General features: G+C 36.0%; 1 long non-coding RNA gene across 1 annotated transcript in view; it reads left to right on the top strand.

Annotated features, from left to right (window-relative positions):
- LOC141411453 (uncharacterized) overlaps positions 1-14900 on the top strand; it is an 89672-nt gene that overhangs the window by 17673 nt on the left and 57099 nt on the right. Inside the window, exon 3 of the long non-coding RNA XR_012436211.1 lies at positions 13112-13192. This is a non-coding gene — a long non-coding RNA (uncharacterized lncRNA). The remainder of the gene's footprint in view (positions 1-13111; positions 13193-14900) is intronic.

Raw genomic sequence — 14900 nt, 5'->3', positions numbered from 1 at the left:
TTGACACAATTTGTGTTAGCAAGTATATATATAAGTAATTTTGATAAAAATTCTGAAAGTTTTTTTTGTCAGATTAAAGGGAAACTTGCAAGTTGTCTTGTTCTCCTGAATCTTACTCACCTCCAATCTTTATTCTCCATGGATCTGACAAGTATCCTCCAAGTCCATTTCTTACTCCTCGCACTCATCATTGTCATTGCTTTAGTTTAGGTTGGATTATTCAGTGGTCCTCTAATTGATTTTCTTGCTTTTGTCCTAGCCTCCACATATCCATCTAGTATAACTAGAAATAATTCTTCTAAACTGTAAGTCTAATCTTGCAGATTCCTTGCTTAAAATCCTTCAACAAGATTTTATAACTTTCATGATTATTTGCAAACTACTTGGCTTAGCACACATGATACTCCTCATGAAATAGATCCTGTAAATCTCTGTCCTTGGCTTTTTATTATCCCTTCTCTTTACTTTAGTCATAGGATGTACCTAATGCATCTTGCATAGGTCAAAACATCTCATGACTTTATAAAAATAAAAACAACAACAATAAGTAATAGTAGCCAACATTTGTTAGGTACATGTTCTGAGCCTGGCATCATGCTTTGACATTTACATATACTATCACATGTAAGTGTAACAGGTCCACATGGTAAAGATGCTATTATTAGACTCATATTATTATTAGATGTAAGAGGACTAGACAGCTTGATGAAAAATGTGCTGAAAATAAAGGTTTAAGAGGGTGAATTGAAGCCCAAATCTCACTGACTCTTTGCCCATGTTACATTTTTTGTGCTTGAAATATTTTTCCTTTCCCACATACAAATCTTTCTTTTAAAATACAATGCAGGCCAGAAATGGTGGCACATACCTGTAATCCTAGCCCTTGGGAGGCTGAGGCCAGAGGATTGCGAGTTTGAGGCCAGCCTGGGCTACATAGTAAGACCCTGTCTGAAAAAAAAACTAAACTAAACAAAAAAACAAAGAAAAACAAAAAGCCACAACCCTTTTTTACCTTCCACTAAGAAAATTTTCTGGTGTTAACCCCCCACCACTATGATTTAATTGACTTTTCTATGTTTTTCTGAAGAGCCTTGAGAATATGCCAATTATAATATTTTTCATCCTATCCTCATACTTATTAATTTGCCTATTAATTTAATAAATTTATTAATCTAAAATTGTCATTTGGATAATTATAAGCTCTGGAGACTCCATGTGTAAATTCATTAATGACGTCCTACAATTGATTTGTTTAAGTGCCTCTGATCTCAAAGCATGGTCTCCAGACTAGCAACATTAGCCTCAGAGAATTTATGAGAAATGCATATCTGCAGGCCTCACTCCAGATCTAGAGTCAGAAGATCTGGAGGTATGGAGTGCAGCAATTGGTGTTTCATTGGCCTTCCATATATGTCTGATACACATCAAAATTTGGGAACCATTGTTTTGAGATCACATATTTAATGGAGGCTGATTTTTGAAGCCTTACTATGCCTTTTGTTATAATCATTAATATTACTGTCATGGGATACATGTGGACTCATCTCTGGAAATTGCTAGTACCACACATTATAATAACTTCAGTAGCATAAGCAGTGTTGCCAACAGAAATATGAGTAATACACACTGGTTCAAAAACTCTTTATAAAACTTCCTTGCCAATTATGGGTAGATGACAACAATAAGAAACTTTCAGCATGTGTGGTCATTGATATCTAAATGAACTGAAGGTATTTTCTCTGAATCATCTAGATATATTATTTAAGATTTCTGGGAATCTATCAGTCATGTAAACTTCTATGACAGCTTCTGGATGACTTACCTGCATTTTTAGTTTATTCTTTCTCTGAGTGATGCTTCTGTTGCATAATCTGAAAATTGCTTCCTTGACTATAAATAGAACGTGTTGTAACTTTTCATCGCAGAAAAGTACAGCAGACTTAATGGGAGTGGTATTTTCAGCTTACCCAGTGGGTCTGAGTTTATTGTCAGTCTGCATTGAAGACCAGTATGCATTTTAAGATTAGACTTCTATTTTGGAGAATTTATCACTGAATAAAACCTTTCCTGGATCACTAGTAGTCAAATTTGGTTTAATCGAGGGGTGTTGAAAAGTTGTCTTATAAGGTAACTTTACTATGATGGTTTCTAACATTGAAATGTTGCCTTATTAATTCAAGACATTTTCAAATTTATAGAATTGAAATAAATGAGTCAATATATTCAGCTCAGCAGTCTGCAAGAAGCATTTCTGGTCACTCTCAATCCACTTTCTCTCATGTACCTACCTATCCCTCCTCTCAACACCATGTCATGCTTGCCTCTGATCATAAATTATATTGTATAATGCTATTTAATTATCTTTCTGACAAGACCATAATTTCTCTGAGGGTAGGAATTGTGACTTACCAATATTTATATTCTCTTATTTAGTATATAGGAGTTCATTGATAAATATTTGTTATTTCATGTCATGAGTAAATCCATGCTGTAAATAGTAATTTAGAGTTGGTACTATGTACTCATATACTCTGCATCTGAGGATTTAATCAAATGCATATTAAAAATATTTAGAAAATTGTTTCAAAAACAACATAGTATAACAGCTATTTATGTAGCATTTGCATCATATGAGATATTGTAAGTCTTTTAGACATGACTTAAAGTATACAAGATTATATGAGTAGGTTATTTGCAAATACTATAACATTTTATATAAGAGACTTAAGCATCCCTGGGTATGGGTATCTATGGGGAATCCTGAAACAAATCTGCTTTATATAATGAGGCACAACTGAATTCATACTATTTTCAATAGTTTATAAAATTAATAGATTTAAATGATAATAATTTATTCTAATTTATACATGACAAAAGAAAATCTAATCTCAGATGAAGTAGGGGAAATGGGAGACAAATACTTTTGCATTTCATTGATATTCTTTAGCATTAACATAAATGACTCCTATCATTTTTGGCTTCATGCTAAGATGAAATAATTATAGTTGTAATTCCTTGATTTTTAGATTGAGTATTATTAAGCTTATCAATGTTTTCAACAATCTGTTCAAATTTAAAACTGATCGCAATTATACTTGGGGTCATTTTTATTTCCATTAGTATTTTTGGCCTCTCTTTTTTCATGTTTCCTGTCACATTAGGCTGGCAAGACACATAAGTGGAATATGGGTCACTCCCATGCTCTAGTCTAAAACACCCTGATGCTGCTTTTGAGGGAAAAACAGGGTTTTTTTTTTTTTTTTTTTGATAAATAGTGATATAGGTAACCAAATAATAAAATGCTTGAAGTCAATTAATCTTAACAGGCACCTGTATTCTAGGCACTGTTTGTGAATAGGTGATTAAATCCTATTGCTTCCCTCAAGACACTCATATCTTAATGGAGCAGAAAAACATGGCAGCAACATTTTGAGTTGCTTTATTTGAATTACTGTGTTGATTCTTCTATCCTGTTTTATTTCTGATACTGCATTATTTATCTGGTTGTTGTTTTCCTGTCACTCTAGTTTTGGTCTCTTTACTCATTGTTGCTTTATTTTTAAAGAGGCACTTGTATCCCCACAAGCCCGTTTTGGGGGTTATAAACCATGTAGTATTTATTAAATTAGGCAGATAACCCCTGCCACTGACAGCTTTCAGCTCTCTCTCTCTCAATCTCTCTCTCTCTCTCCCTCTCCCTCTCTCTCTCTCTCAGAGAATAGCTAAGTGGCTACACTGCAGATGTTATCACTTGATGGACTGTGTGTTTACCAAGTTCAGGCAGATTCATGGTTCACTGCTGCTCAGCACAGCTATGGATTGATTCAAAAGTGATGATATTTTGTTTCAGATGTGACTTTGACCTTTTTTCTAGAAACCACTCAGGAGGTTGAGAGGCTTTTCTTGTAAATAGTATTGCAGAAAAACAAGACTGTTACTGAAAGGTTGTTTTTGTGTTAATGGAGAGGCTCTGTGGAATTTTTATAATCTTGTTATCCATTGGGGTTAGGACAGCAAGTACTTTGTACTTCTTGCAGTACAATTTTCTGGATTTAGGCCTTTCAAATGAGTAAAGTGGCATGGGGAGGGCAAAAGAATTTTTAGGGCATTTGAAGAAGAATGGAATGTTTCATAAAAGGAAAGCTCTGGGTATCTTTGCCCTATCTCCCAAAACAACAAATTAAAGACTGAAACTGATTAAAAAAGAAGAAAATCATGAGTGAGGAATAGCAAGTGGGAACTTCTATAGATCAAATACCAAGTAGAAAATAAAAGCAGAAAGAGAATTTCTTTTCCTTTGGTGGTACTGGGGTTTGAACTCGGGGTCTCATGCTTGCTAGGTGGGCTACTCCACCAGCCCTTTTTTGTGTTGGGTATTTTCAATACAGAGTCTCCAGACCTGTTTGCCTGGGCTGGCTTCAAACTTTGATCCTCCTGATATCTGCCTCCTGAGTAGCTAGGATTACAGGTGGAAGACATCAGTGCCTGGAGAGCAGGAGGAGAATTTGATGTTAGAAGTCAATAAACAGTTTAGTGAGAACCCTTTTTAATATTAATAGTACTTTAGAACTGAGAAGAAAACTAAGAAAAATATTTTTTATAAAATTCTTATTCTATACAAGTATAAAACGCAGACTCAATCAATTCCCTGACAAATTTGTAAAATTATGGGATTTGAGGGGCTCCACTCTTCTGAGGCCTGAATAAGTTCTTCACTTACTATGAAAATTTGAGATTGGAAAGGGTATTGTGTGGTTTCTTTGCTGTCCTTTGATTTGACGTGTGAAGTCTTTACCTCATATCATTCTTAAGAGATTATCAAGTTGCTATTTAAAAATAGCCAATTCTCATTATTTATGGTAGTTATATGTCCTTTAAAGTTGAACACTGAAGAAGTGAATGCTGAATCATTGCACTTAGGAAAAATGCAAGGTGACATAACTTTGATACTCTGGTCATGCTTTCAGTCATTAAATAGTACATCACATGATATGTGTTTGTGTTTTAAAATGTCTTAGTTTTTGTATAATACTGATTCAATAATCAGTATTAATAATCAAAGTGCTGGAACCTGTGCTCCAATGAACAGTTGCCTAACATTACCTAACAGTTATGTTTTTCCACAAGGCATATCACAGTCGTCTTGTGCATAGGAGCATGACACAATCTTTCAACACTGTGATTTATACAATACAGTCACCAACAAAAAAGCATGAATATAAAAAGTGTGGCACTTTATGTGGGGAAATGATACTTATTTAGAATATGAGAGGTGAAACAAGAAGGCAACACATTGCCTTGTGCAACCTCAGCTGGGATTGTGCATAGCAGGAAACTTAAATTTGTAGCTTTACGCAAGCACATGCTCACAAAAACTTCTGGTCATGAAGGTACTGGGAGTTAGCGAATTGATGAATGTACAAATATGAAATCCTCAAATAATGAAGATGGAGTGTACTTTTAGTGACAGGAAATGAACCAAATTGAGGGTAACTGACTAGTTGAGTCAACTTTTGACAGCATTTACTTTCCGGTGAAGTCTTTCCATGACTTCTCTTTCTTTTTGGTGGGGCCACAAAAGTCAGTTTAAAGTCTTCATCTCCTTTAAGCCATTCAAACATTTGCAGAGAGCCACTCCCAGTCTCATTCTCTAAGGCATCTCCACAATTTGCTCAATTGCATCTTCAATGCATCAAGTTTTGTAAATTCCTTGGGACTCTGATGGCATGCTATGAAACTGCTGAATGAGAGTTGATCAGTTGCCTCATATCCTGTGCTTTTGGCATTCTCTGACCCATGCAAGCTCCTCTCAGCAGCGAATCTCCAAGCAGCAATTATGCAGTGATAGAGAAAACCTCAAGTGATAGAGAACCAGTTACCTCACCTTTCATTTAGTTCTAGAGGTCAAACCCTACCCATTCACTCTGGAGCACAGCACAGACAAAGCAGAACCTCTCTCAAATCCTAGTTATGTGCACCCCCCACATCATGCCTCCAGCAAGATAGTTCTGTAAGTCAACATTTGCTTCCTAGTTGAAATTTAAGAATAACCTCAAAAGATCAGCCTACACAAATATGTTGCTTGTAAATGGGGAGTTTTCATGGTCGTTGTATTTCATGACAAGGTGCATATATTTTCTTTGATCTAAAATTTAGTTGTAAGTCAAATAGAAACCATCTTGTCATTGGCATATTCCTTTGGCATCTGAGAAAAGGGCTGTAACTTGAGAGTACATAAAAACTCAGAAACTGAAAATCTGCATCTTTGTACCAATCTGGCCAATATATTTATTTGGGGGGGATACAAATTGTGGTCATGGGATGATAGAGTGGCTTAAATGGTAAAGCACCTGCCAAGTGTGAGGCCCTGAGCCTAAACCCCAGTGATGCCAAAAAAAATATGGCCATAAATGGAATTTAAGTAATTATTTTTAATTAGTTGGTAGCATTTTAAAAATCAATTAATTTCATATGAAATTTTAGATTTCTGGTTCTTCTTAAAAAGTGGCTTCACTGGACTTATTTTTTTATGAGGGAACACCAGTAGGAGTCTCATTGTAGCTGCCCTTTGCCTGCAGTGTGTAATTTTTTTTTTTGATTTGCCATATTCTCCAACATTTATCAGGCCTCCCCAATTCTGAGGTTTTTGCTGTCTTATTCATATAGTTATTTAAGTTTGTGACTTCTATTTTAACCACTAAGGTGATTGGAGATCTTCACATCATAAATGCTTTAAAATATTTTCTCTCTATGCAAAGTATGGAAAATGTGCAATGTAATTGGGTATAGTATTTGGGAATCCCATTGCATATTATAGATTGAACATAGTACTCTTAGTATAAAACTGGCAGGAAAACTTTAATTAAGTTTATACTTCACTTATAAAAAGCTGTTCTCTTTTGTGCTTTGCATTCTTGGCAGCTTTTGAATTTCTCATTGTCAGTTTCTTCCCTGTAGGTGAGCATTTGGATCAGGAGGCAAGCTTCAACACCTACCACCTCCTCAGGTGTGTTACATGAGCAATATGGAAATCATTTTGCATATTTATAGGCATGCCTTCTAGCCATCATACACAACTCTCAAGGCATATTATTGGGTTTGGGACATAGTATCTAAAGTCTAAAAGTCATTCCTATTTTGATTCTTATTCACAGACTTCAAAGCTTAGCTTTTGTTCAACCACAACAAAAAATCATCTAGATACAATGAAATCTTGAGGGGAGGAGAAGGACCTGACCTTAAAACAGCAGCCACAGCCACAACAGCACAGCACAATCTCAGACTTTCCCCTCTCAATATTAACAAGACAAGAGGGTGGGCTTTCTTCCTGGCCTCTACAACTGTGTTTGTGGCAACATTAGAATTTTTTTCTTTTTCAGATGGATGATGTTCATATATTCATAATTTTACATTTACCCAGATGTTCCACTGAGGCAGCAAGAATTCCTAGTGATTTAGCCCCTAGCTCTCTTTTCTCTGTTCCAGATATTCACTATGTGCTTTTGACATGTACATATATGGATCTTGTTTATTGCAAGTTCAAACTTCTGCTCTGGAAAAGAGTTACAAGGATTAGCTTTGTGGTTGCACTTTAGAAATCTGTGGTGATGTGTATGCAATGGATTTGTGCATATGCCATGGATTTGTGATACAGTTCTTGCAAATAAGTCATGTTGGTCCATGGATGCTAGCCCTTTACACAATACGATCATTAAACACCTGAGTATGATGTCAGAGGCCTATTTATTTTCTTCTCTGCTTCTGTCTTACTGGAATTTTAGCATTTGTGATAGAAGAATTATAACTCTAACATTTCACCAGATTGGAACACAGATTATGTCTCACCCTTTTGTTATGAAAGAATTTTTATTTTTTTTCAAGTGAATAATTGCCTCTCTTTTGGGATCATCTAGTACCATGTGGAATTCTTTTTCTTGCAGCTGTTCTGAAATATAAAATTCAGAACTCACATTCATTCTAAACCACAAATGAATGCAATGATTTTTGCATTCTTCTATGATTAGAGCTTTTTATTGAGACAAAGTAATCAAAAGTGTGTCTAATAGTTCTGTCCTTTGCATCATTCTATCAGCAACAGTGTCCACTAGTCATTACTCCTTGGCCTGACCTGTATGAGTCACCTCAGCCTCATCCTACAGTAACATGCAACCTAAAACCACAATCGCAGTGTTTTCAAAAACAAAGTTTCATTGCTTCCTTGTGTTGTGTCAATTGTGGGTCATTGCTTGTGGCTCAGTTTTCAAAAAACCAAGCAGACAGGGCAGCGCTTATTTGAAGCATTGCTGGGTTTATGGCAGAGAGAAGGAGGAGAGATGACTGATTTATCATTGCTTCCTAAAGCCTCTCCACAGAAATTACATACCTTCACTCACATTTTATTGGCTACATGATCATGTCTCATATCAATGACACAGGAAAACACAATGATTCTGCAGCAAATATAGTTATTGGGAAACTATAATAAATTCATCCTTCATCTATTTTTTGGTCACAAAAAGTTACTGATTTCCCTTACGCATCCAAAATATACCCATCTTCTTTCAAAAGAAACAACCTGACAGTCTCATCTAATAAGGTTGAAAGTCCAGGATCACTTGACAGACTCCACATCCAATCCAAATGTAGTCCCTCTTGAACTGAGGTTCACACAAAAGAATGCCAAGTCACTTTTTTATCCCCAATATCCCACTCTTTCATCCCCAGTAGTTGAACAGGGACAGGATCACCATGACACAGCACTGAAGTACATTGGAAAGAGAGAAGAACGGGAGTCGGTACAAGCCAAATACCACAGGGAAATAGTGAGGGTTTCTAATATGGTGAAGAATATCCCTCAACTGGACTCCACCTTCCTTCTACTTCTCCTTCTGCTTCTTATCCAGCTACTTCTTTCCCCCCCCTCTTCTTTTTTTGTTGTACTATGTTTTAATTGAGCGCCTTGTTCTTGTTAGGCAAGTGCTCTACAGCTTGAGCAAACCCCTGAGCCTTTTTCCCTTCATTTTACTTCTCAGATGGGGTCTCCTGCTTCTACCCAGACTGTGATCTTCCCACCTATGCACTCGTGTAGCTAGAATTATAGGTGTACCCACCATGTCTGGTCCCTCACTTATCTTCCTTTGCTATATCTAAAAAAGAAATTGAAGAATATACTCCGCCTGTGGATTGAGCACCCTTCTGGTTTTTTTCCATAATGTACACATTTATGGGGTGCAAAATGACACTATGATTTATGAGTAAGTATTAAAATTTTAAATCAAATTCATTAACATATCTGCTACTTTATACTAATTTTTTGGGAAGAACATTTGAAAATTTCTTTTAGGAATCTTGAGTATACTGTACACTAATTAAGTCAACCACACTCAGCAATAGATCTTAAACTAACAAACAATTTCTCTATTTCTCCTTTGTAACTGAGATTTTGTGCCCTTTGACCATCATCTTCTCATTCCCCACACTAGTCAACTTCTGGAACCTCTGTTGTACTCTCTGCTTCAATGAGATCAATAGTTTTTTAGTTCATAATATGTGAACACATGGATATTCAGTTTTTACATAATTTCATATGAATCTCAGTATTATTTTTACTATTTTTATAAAGAAGCAAGAATGGAATTTTTAATAGATATTGCATTGAATTTGTAGATTGCTGTGGGCAAGAGGGACATTTAAATATTAATTCTTATCACAATGAAATGCCCTCATATTATTAACATGTGCTAATTCAAAAAAATAAAATTTTATTTTTTATCCTTTATTGTTGTGATGGGTGTGTACATTGGGGCATACATACAGGTTCTTTTTTTTTAATTTGTAAGAGTTTAGACTTTATTTTTTTTTCATTTATTCACATGTGGATACATTGTTTGGGTCATTTCTCCAACCTGTCCCCCCACCTCCCATCAGTTCTGGGCAAGTCCTGTTCTGCCTTATCACTAATTTTGTTGAAGAAAAGACGTAAGCATAATAAGGAAGATGAAGTATTTTTGCTAGTTGAATTAAGGATAGCTATACAGAGAGATTCCTACTATTGTTTTCATGTACCCATGTGTTATGACCCATGTTGATTCAACTCTAACTGATCTTTACACTGGTTCCTGATCCCCTGATCATGATAACCTCTGTCATTTTAAGGTTTCTGTATTAGTTCCTCTGGAGAGGGGACATCAAACCCTTTCATGTTTTAGGTTTTCTATCTATTCCTGTATCTCCCATATGTGCTTTCCCCTTATCATGTGACCAAGTCCAACCACATTGCTGCATTTGCCCTAGATCTAATGTCCACATATGAGGGAGAACATATGATTTTTTGGTCTTTTGGGCCAGGCTAACCTCAGAATGATGTTCTCCAGTTCCATCCATTTACCTGTGAATGATAACATTTTGTTCTTCTTCATGGCTGCATAAAATTCCATGGTGTATAAATACCACATTTTCTTAATCCATTCGTCAGTGGTGGGGCATCTTGGCTGTTTCCATAACTTGGCTATTGTGAATAGTGCTGCAATAAACATGGGTGTGCAGGTGCCTCTGGAATAACCTGTGTCACAGTCTTTTGGGTATATCCCCAAGAGTGGTATTGCTGGATCAAATGGTAGATCAATGTCTAGCTTTTTAAGTAGACTCCAAATTTTTTTCCAGAGTGGTTGTACTAGTTTACATTCCTACCAGCAGTGTAAGAGGGTTCCTTTTTCCTGCATCCTCGCCAACACCTGTTGTTAGTGGTGTTGCTAATGATGGCTATTCTAACAGGGGTGAGGTGGAATCTTAGTGTGGTTTTGATTTGCAGTTCCTTTATGGCCAGAGATGGTGAGAATTTTTTCATGTGTTTTTTGGCCATTTGAATTTCTTCTTTTGAGAAAGTTCCGTTTAGTTCAGTTGCCCATTTCTTAAGTGGTTCATTGATTTTAGGAGAGTTTAGTTTCTTAAATTCCCTGTATATTCTGGTTACCAGTCCCTTGTCTGATGTATAGCTGGCAAATATTTTCTCCTACTCTGTGGGTGTTCTCTTCAGTTTAGAGACCATTTCTTTTCTTGTGCAGAGGCTTTTTAATTTTATGAAGTCCCATTTATTCATCCTTTCTCTTAGTTGCTGGGCTGCTGGGGTTCTATTGAGGAAGTCTTTGCCTATACCTATGTGTTCTAGAGTGTTTCCTGCTCCTTCCTATAGTAACTTCAGAGTTTCAGGTCTGATATGTAGGTCCTTGATCCATTTTGAGTTGATACTAGTACAGGGTGATAGACATGGATCTAGTTTCAGTTTCTTGCAGACAGATTAACCACTTTTACCAGCAACATTTGTTGAAGAGGCTGTCTTTTCTCCATTGTATATTTTTGGCACCTTTTGTCAAAAATGAGGTGGGTATAGTTGTGTGGATTCATATCTGGGTCCTTTATTCTGTTCCACTGGTCTTCATGCCTGTTTTTGTGCCAGTACCATGCTGTTTTTATTGCTATTGCTTTGTAATATAGTTTGAAGACAGGTATTGTGATACCTCCAGCATTGCTCTTTTTGCTGAGTATTGCATTGGCTATTCATGGTCTCTTGTGTTTCCAAATGAACTTTAGGGTAGATTTTTCAATCTCTGTGATGAAAGTCATTGGGATTTTGATGGAAATTGCATTAAACATGTAGATTACTTTGGTAGTGTAGCTATTTTTACTATGTTGACTCTACCGATACATGAGCATGGGAGATCTGCACAGGTTCTTAAAGTATCAAATATATCACAATTCAATTCACCCCCTCTAACATTCTCCTTCATCCCTCTTCCCCCCAATTCCTGGACTAGTTTTAACAGGTATCAGTTTTGCATTTTCTTACATGTGTACACATTTTTGCATTGTAGTCACCCTCCAACTCCCTTTCTCCAACAACTCCTCCCTCCCACTGGTGCCTGCCCTCCCCCTTGGACAGGACTTGTTCCACCCTCCTATTCTCCAATATTGTAGAAGAGAGAAAAGATATAATGAAAAGCATGACATTTTACCTTGTTTGAGTTAAAGGTAGCTACACAGGGAGTTTCATTGTGATATTTCTATGTATACACGTATTATAACCCCAACTGGTTTATCTCCTCTAATTTTCTTCATTCTACCATAGTCCCTTTCTTATGGAAATTCCAGATGGTTTAAGATTTCTATATCCATTCTTGTACAGAGAATATATCAACCCTATTCAAGTTATTAGTTTCACTACCCCTTCTGTGTGTGAACTCTCCTCAGTGTGACCAGTGTGAGAAAGAACATGCTACTTTTGGCTTCCTGAGTCAGTTTAACTTCACGTAAGATGATATCTCTAGTTCCATCTATTTCCCCATGAATGACAAAATTTCATTCTTTGTGTCTGAGTAAAATTCCATTGTATATAAATACTACATTTTCTTAATCCATTCGTCAGTAGTGTGGCACACTGGCTGTTTCCATAGCTTAACTATTGTGAATAGTGCTGCAATAAACATGGGTGTACAGGTGCCTTGGTTGTTAGCTGACTCACAATCCTGCAAGTATATCCCTAGGAGTGGTTGCTGGATCCTATGGCAGATCTATTTTTAGTTTTTTAAGGAGACTCCATGTGGAAACTTAATGTGGTTTTGATTTGCATTTCCTTTATGGCCAGGGATGGTAAACATTTTTTCATGTGTTTTTTAGCCATTTGGAATTCTTCCTTTGAAAAGACTCTGTTCAGTTCACTTGCCCATTTCTTCATTGGATCATTGATTTTTTGGGGAGTTTACTTTTTTGGGCTCTCTGTATATTTTGGTTGTCAGTCTCCTGTCAGATGTATAGCTGGCAAACATTTTCTCCCATTCTGCAGATGGCTTCTTCAATTTAGATTCCATTTCTTTTGTTGTGCAGAAGTTTTTTAATTCCATGCAGTCTCATTTGTTGATCCTTTCTTTTAGTTGCAGAGCCACTTCAGTTCTACTGAGGAACTCATTGCCTGTGCCTATTGCTTCCAGTGTATTATCTGTTTTTTCCTATACTAGCTTCAAGGTTTCGGGTCTCATATTAAGGTCTTTAATCCACTTTGAGTTGATATTTGTACAGGGTGATAAACATGGATCTAATTTTAGTTTTCTGCTGGCAGATATCCAGTTTTCCCAGCATCATTTGTTGAAGAGGCAGTCTTCTCTCCATCTTATGTTTTTGGCACCTTTGTCAAAATCAGGTAAGTGGATTTATATCTGGGTTTTCTGTTCTGTTCCAATGGTCTTCATATCTGTTTTTGTGCCAGTACCATGTTGTTTTTATTGCTATGGCTCTGTAGTATAGTTTGAAGTCAGGGATTATGATATCTCTATTGTTGCATTTTTTGTTCAGCTGCCTTGGATACTCGTGGTCTTTTGTGCTTCCAGTTGAACTTTAGGGTAGGTTTTTCAATCTCTGTGATGCATGTCATTGGGATTTTGATGGAAATTATGTTGAACATGTAGATTGCTTTTGTAGTATAACTATTTTTATTATGTTGATTCTACCACTCCATAAGCATGGGAGATCTTTCCACTTTCTGTAGTCTTCTTTGATTTCTTTGTTCAGTGGTTTGTAGTTTTCCTTGTAGAGATCATTCACATCCTTTGTTAAGTTTATTCATGGGGATTGGATTTGTTTTTTGAGGCAATTGTAAATGGAATTGTTTTTCTATATTCTTTCTCAATCTTCCCATTGTTGGTGTAGAGACTGGCTACTGATTTTTGTAAGTTGATTTTGTATCCTGCTACTTTGCTAAAGCTGTTTATGGTGTTTAGGAGTTTTGGGGTGGAGATTTTTGGCTCTTTAAGGTATAAAATCATGTCATCTGCAAATAGAGATAGTCTGACAGTTTCTTTCCTATTTGTATTCCATTTATTTCTTCTTTCTGTCATATTGCTCTGACTAGAAATTCCATGACTATGTTGAATAGGAGTGGAGAGAGTGGGCATCCTTGTCTTGTTCCTGACATTAGGGGAAATGGTTTCATTTTTTTCTGCTTTATGTATAATGTTGGCTATAGGTTTGTCATATATAGCCTTTATTATTTTCTATTATTATTATGTTGAGGTATATTCCTTCTATTCCTAGTTTCATCAGAGCTTTTATCATGAAATGGTGTTGAATTTTACCAAAGGCTTTTTCTATATCTAGTGAGATGATCAAATGGATTTTGTCTTTGCTTCTGTTAATATGCTCTGTTACATTTAATGATTTGTGTATTTTGAACCATCCCTGCATCCTTGGGATGAAGCTGACTTGGTCACGGTGTATGATCTTTCTGATCTATAGTTGAATTCAGTTTGCCATTATTTTATTGAGGATTTTTACATCTATATTCATTAAAGAGATTGGCTTATAGAGTTTTCTTTTTATGATGTGTCCTTGTCTGGTTTTGGGATGAGTGAAATACTGGTTTCATAAAATGAGTTAGGCAGTGTTCCTTCCCTTTCTATTTCTTGGAAAGGGTTAAGGAGTGTTGTATTAGTTCTTCTTTGAAGATCTGGTAGAATGCAGTGGAGAATCTGTCAGGTCCTGGATTTTTCTTTTTTGGGAGACTCTTTATTGATTTCTTAGTTTTATTGTGTGTTATAGATCTGTTTAGGTGATTAATATCGCCTTGGTTCAGTTTTAGATGGTCATATGTACCTAGAAATGTGTCCATTTCTTCTATTTACCAATTTATTTGAATAAATTATTCAAATAATAAATAATAAAATAATAAATAATAAATAAATTAGGTTCTCAAAGTAGTCCCTGATGATTCCCTGGATTTCCCTGGTATTTGTTGTTATCTCCCCTTTTTATTTCTGATTTTATTAATTTGGATCTTTTCCCTCCTCATTTTGTCAGATTTGCCAGTGGTTTGTCATTCTTGCTTATTTTTTCAGAGAACCAACTTTTTATTT

Source organism: Castor canadensis, chromosome 10 (genome assembly GCF_047511655.1).
Source record: "Castor canadensis chromosome 10, mCasCan1.hap1v2, whole genome shotgun sequence".
NCBI classification, from domain to species: Eukaryota; Metazoa; Chordata; class Mammalia; order Rodentia; family Castoridae; genus Castor; species Castor canadensis.
This window is presented reverse-complemented; position numbering and strand designations above follow the sequence as displayed.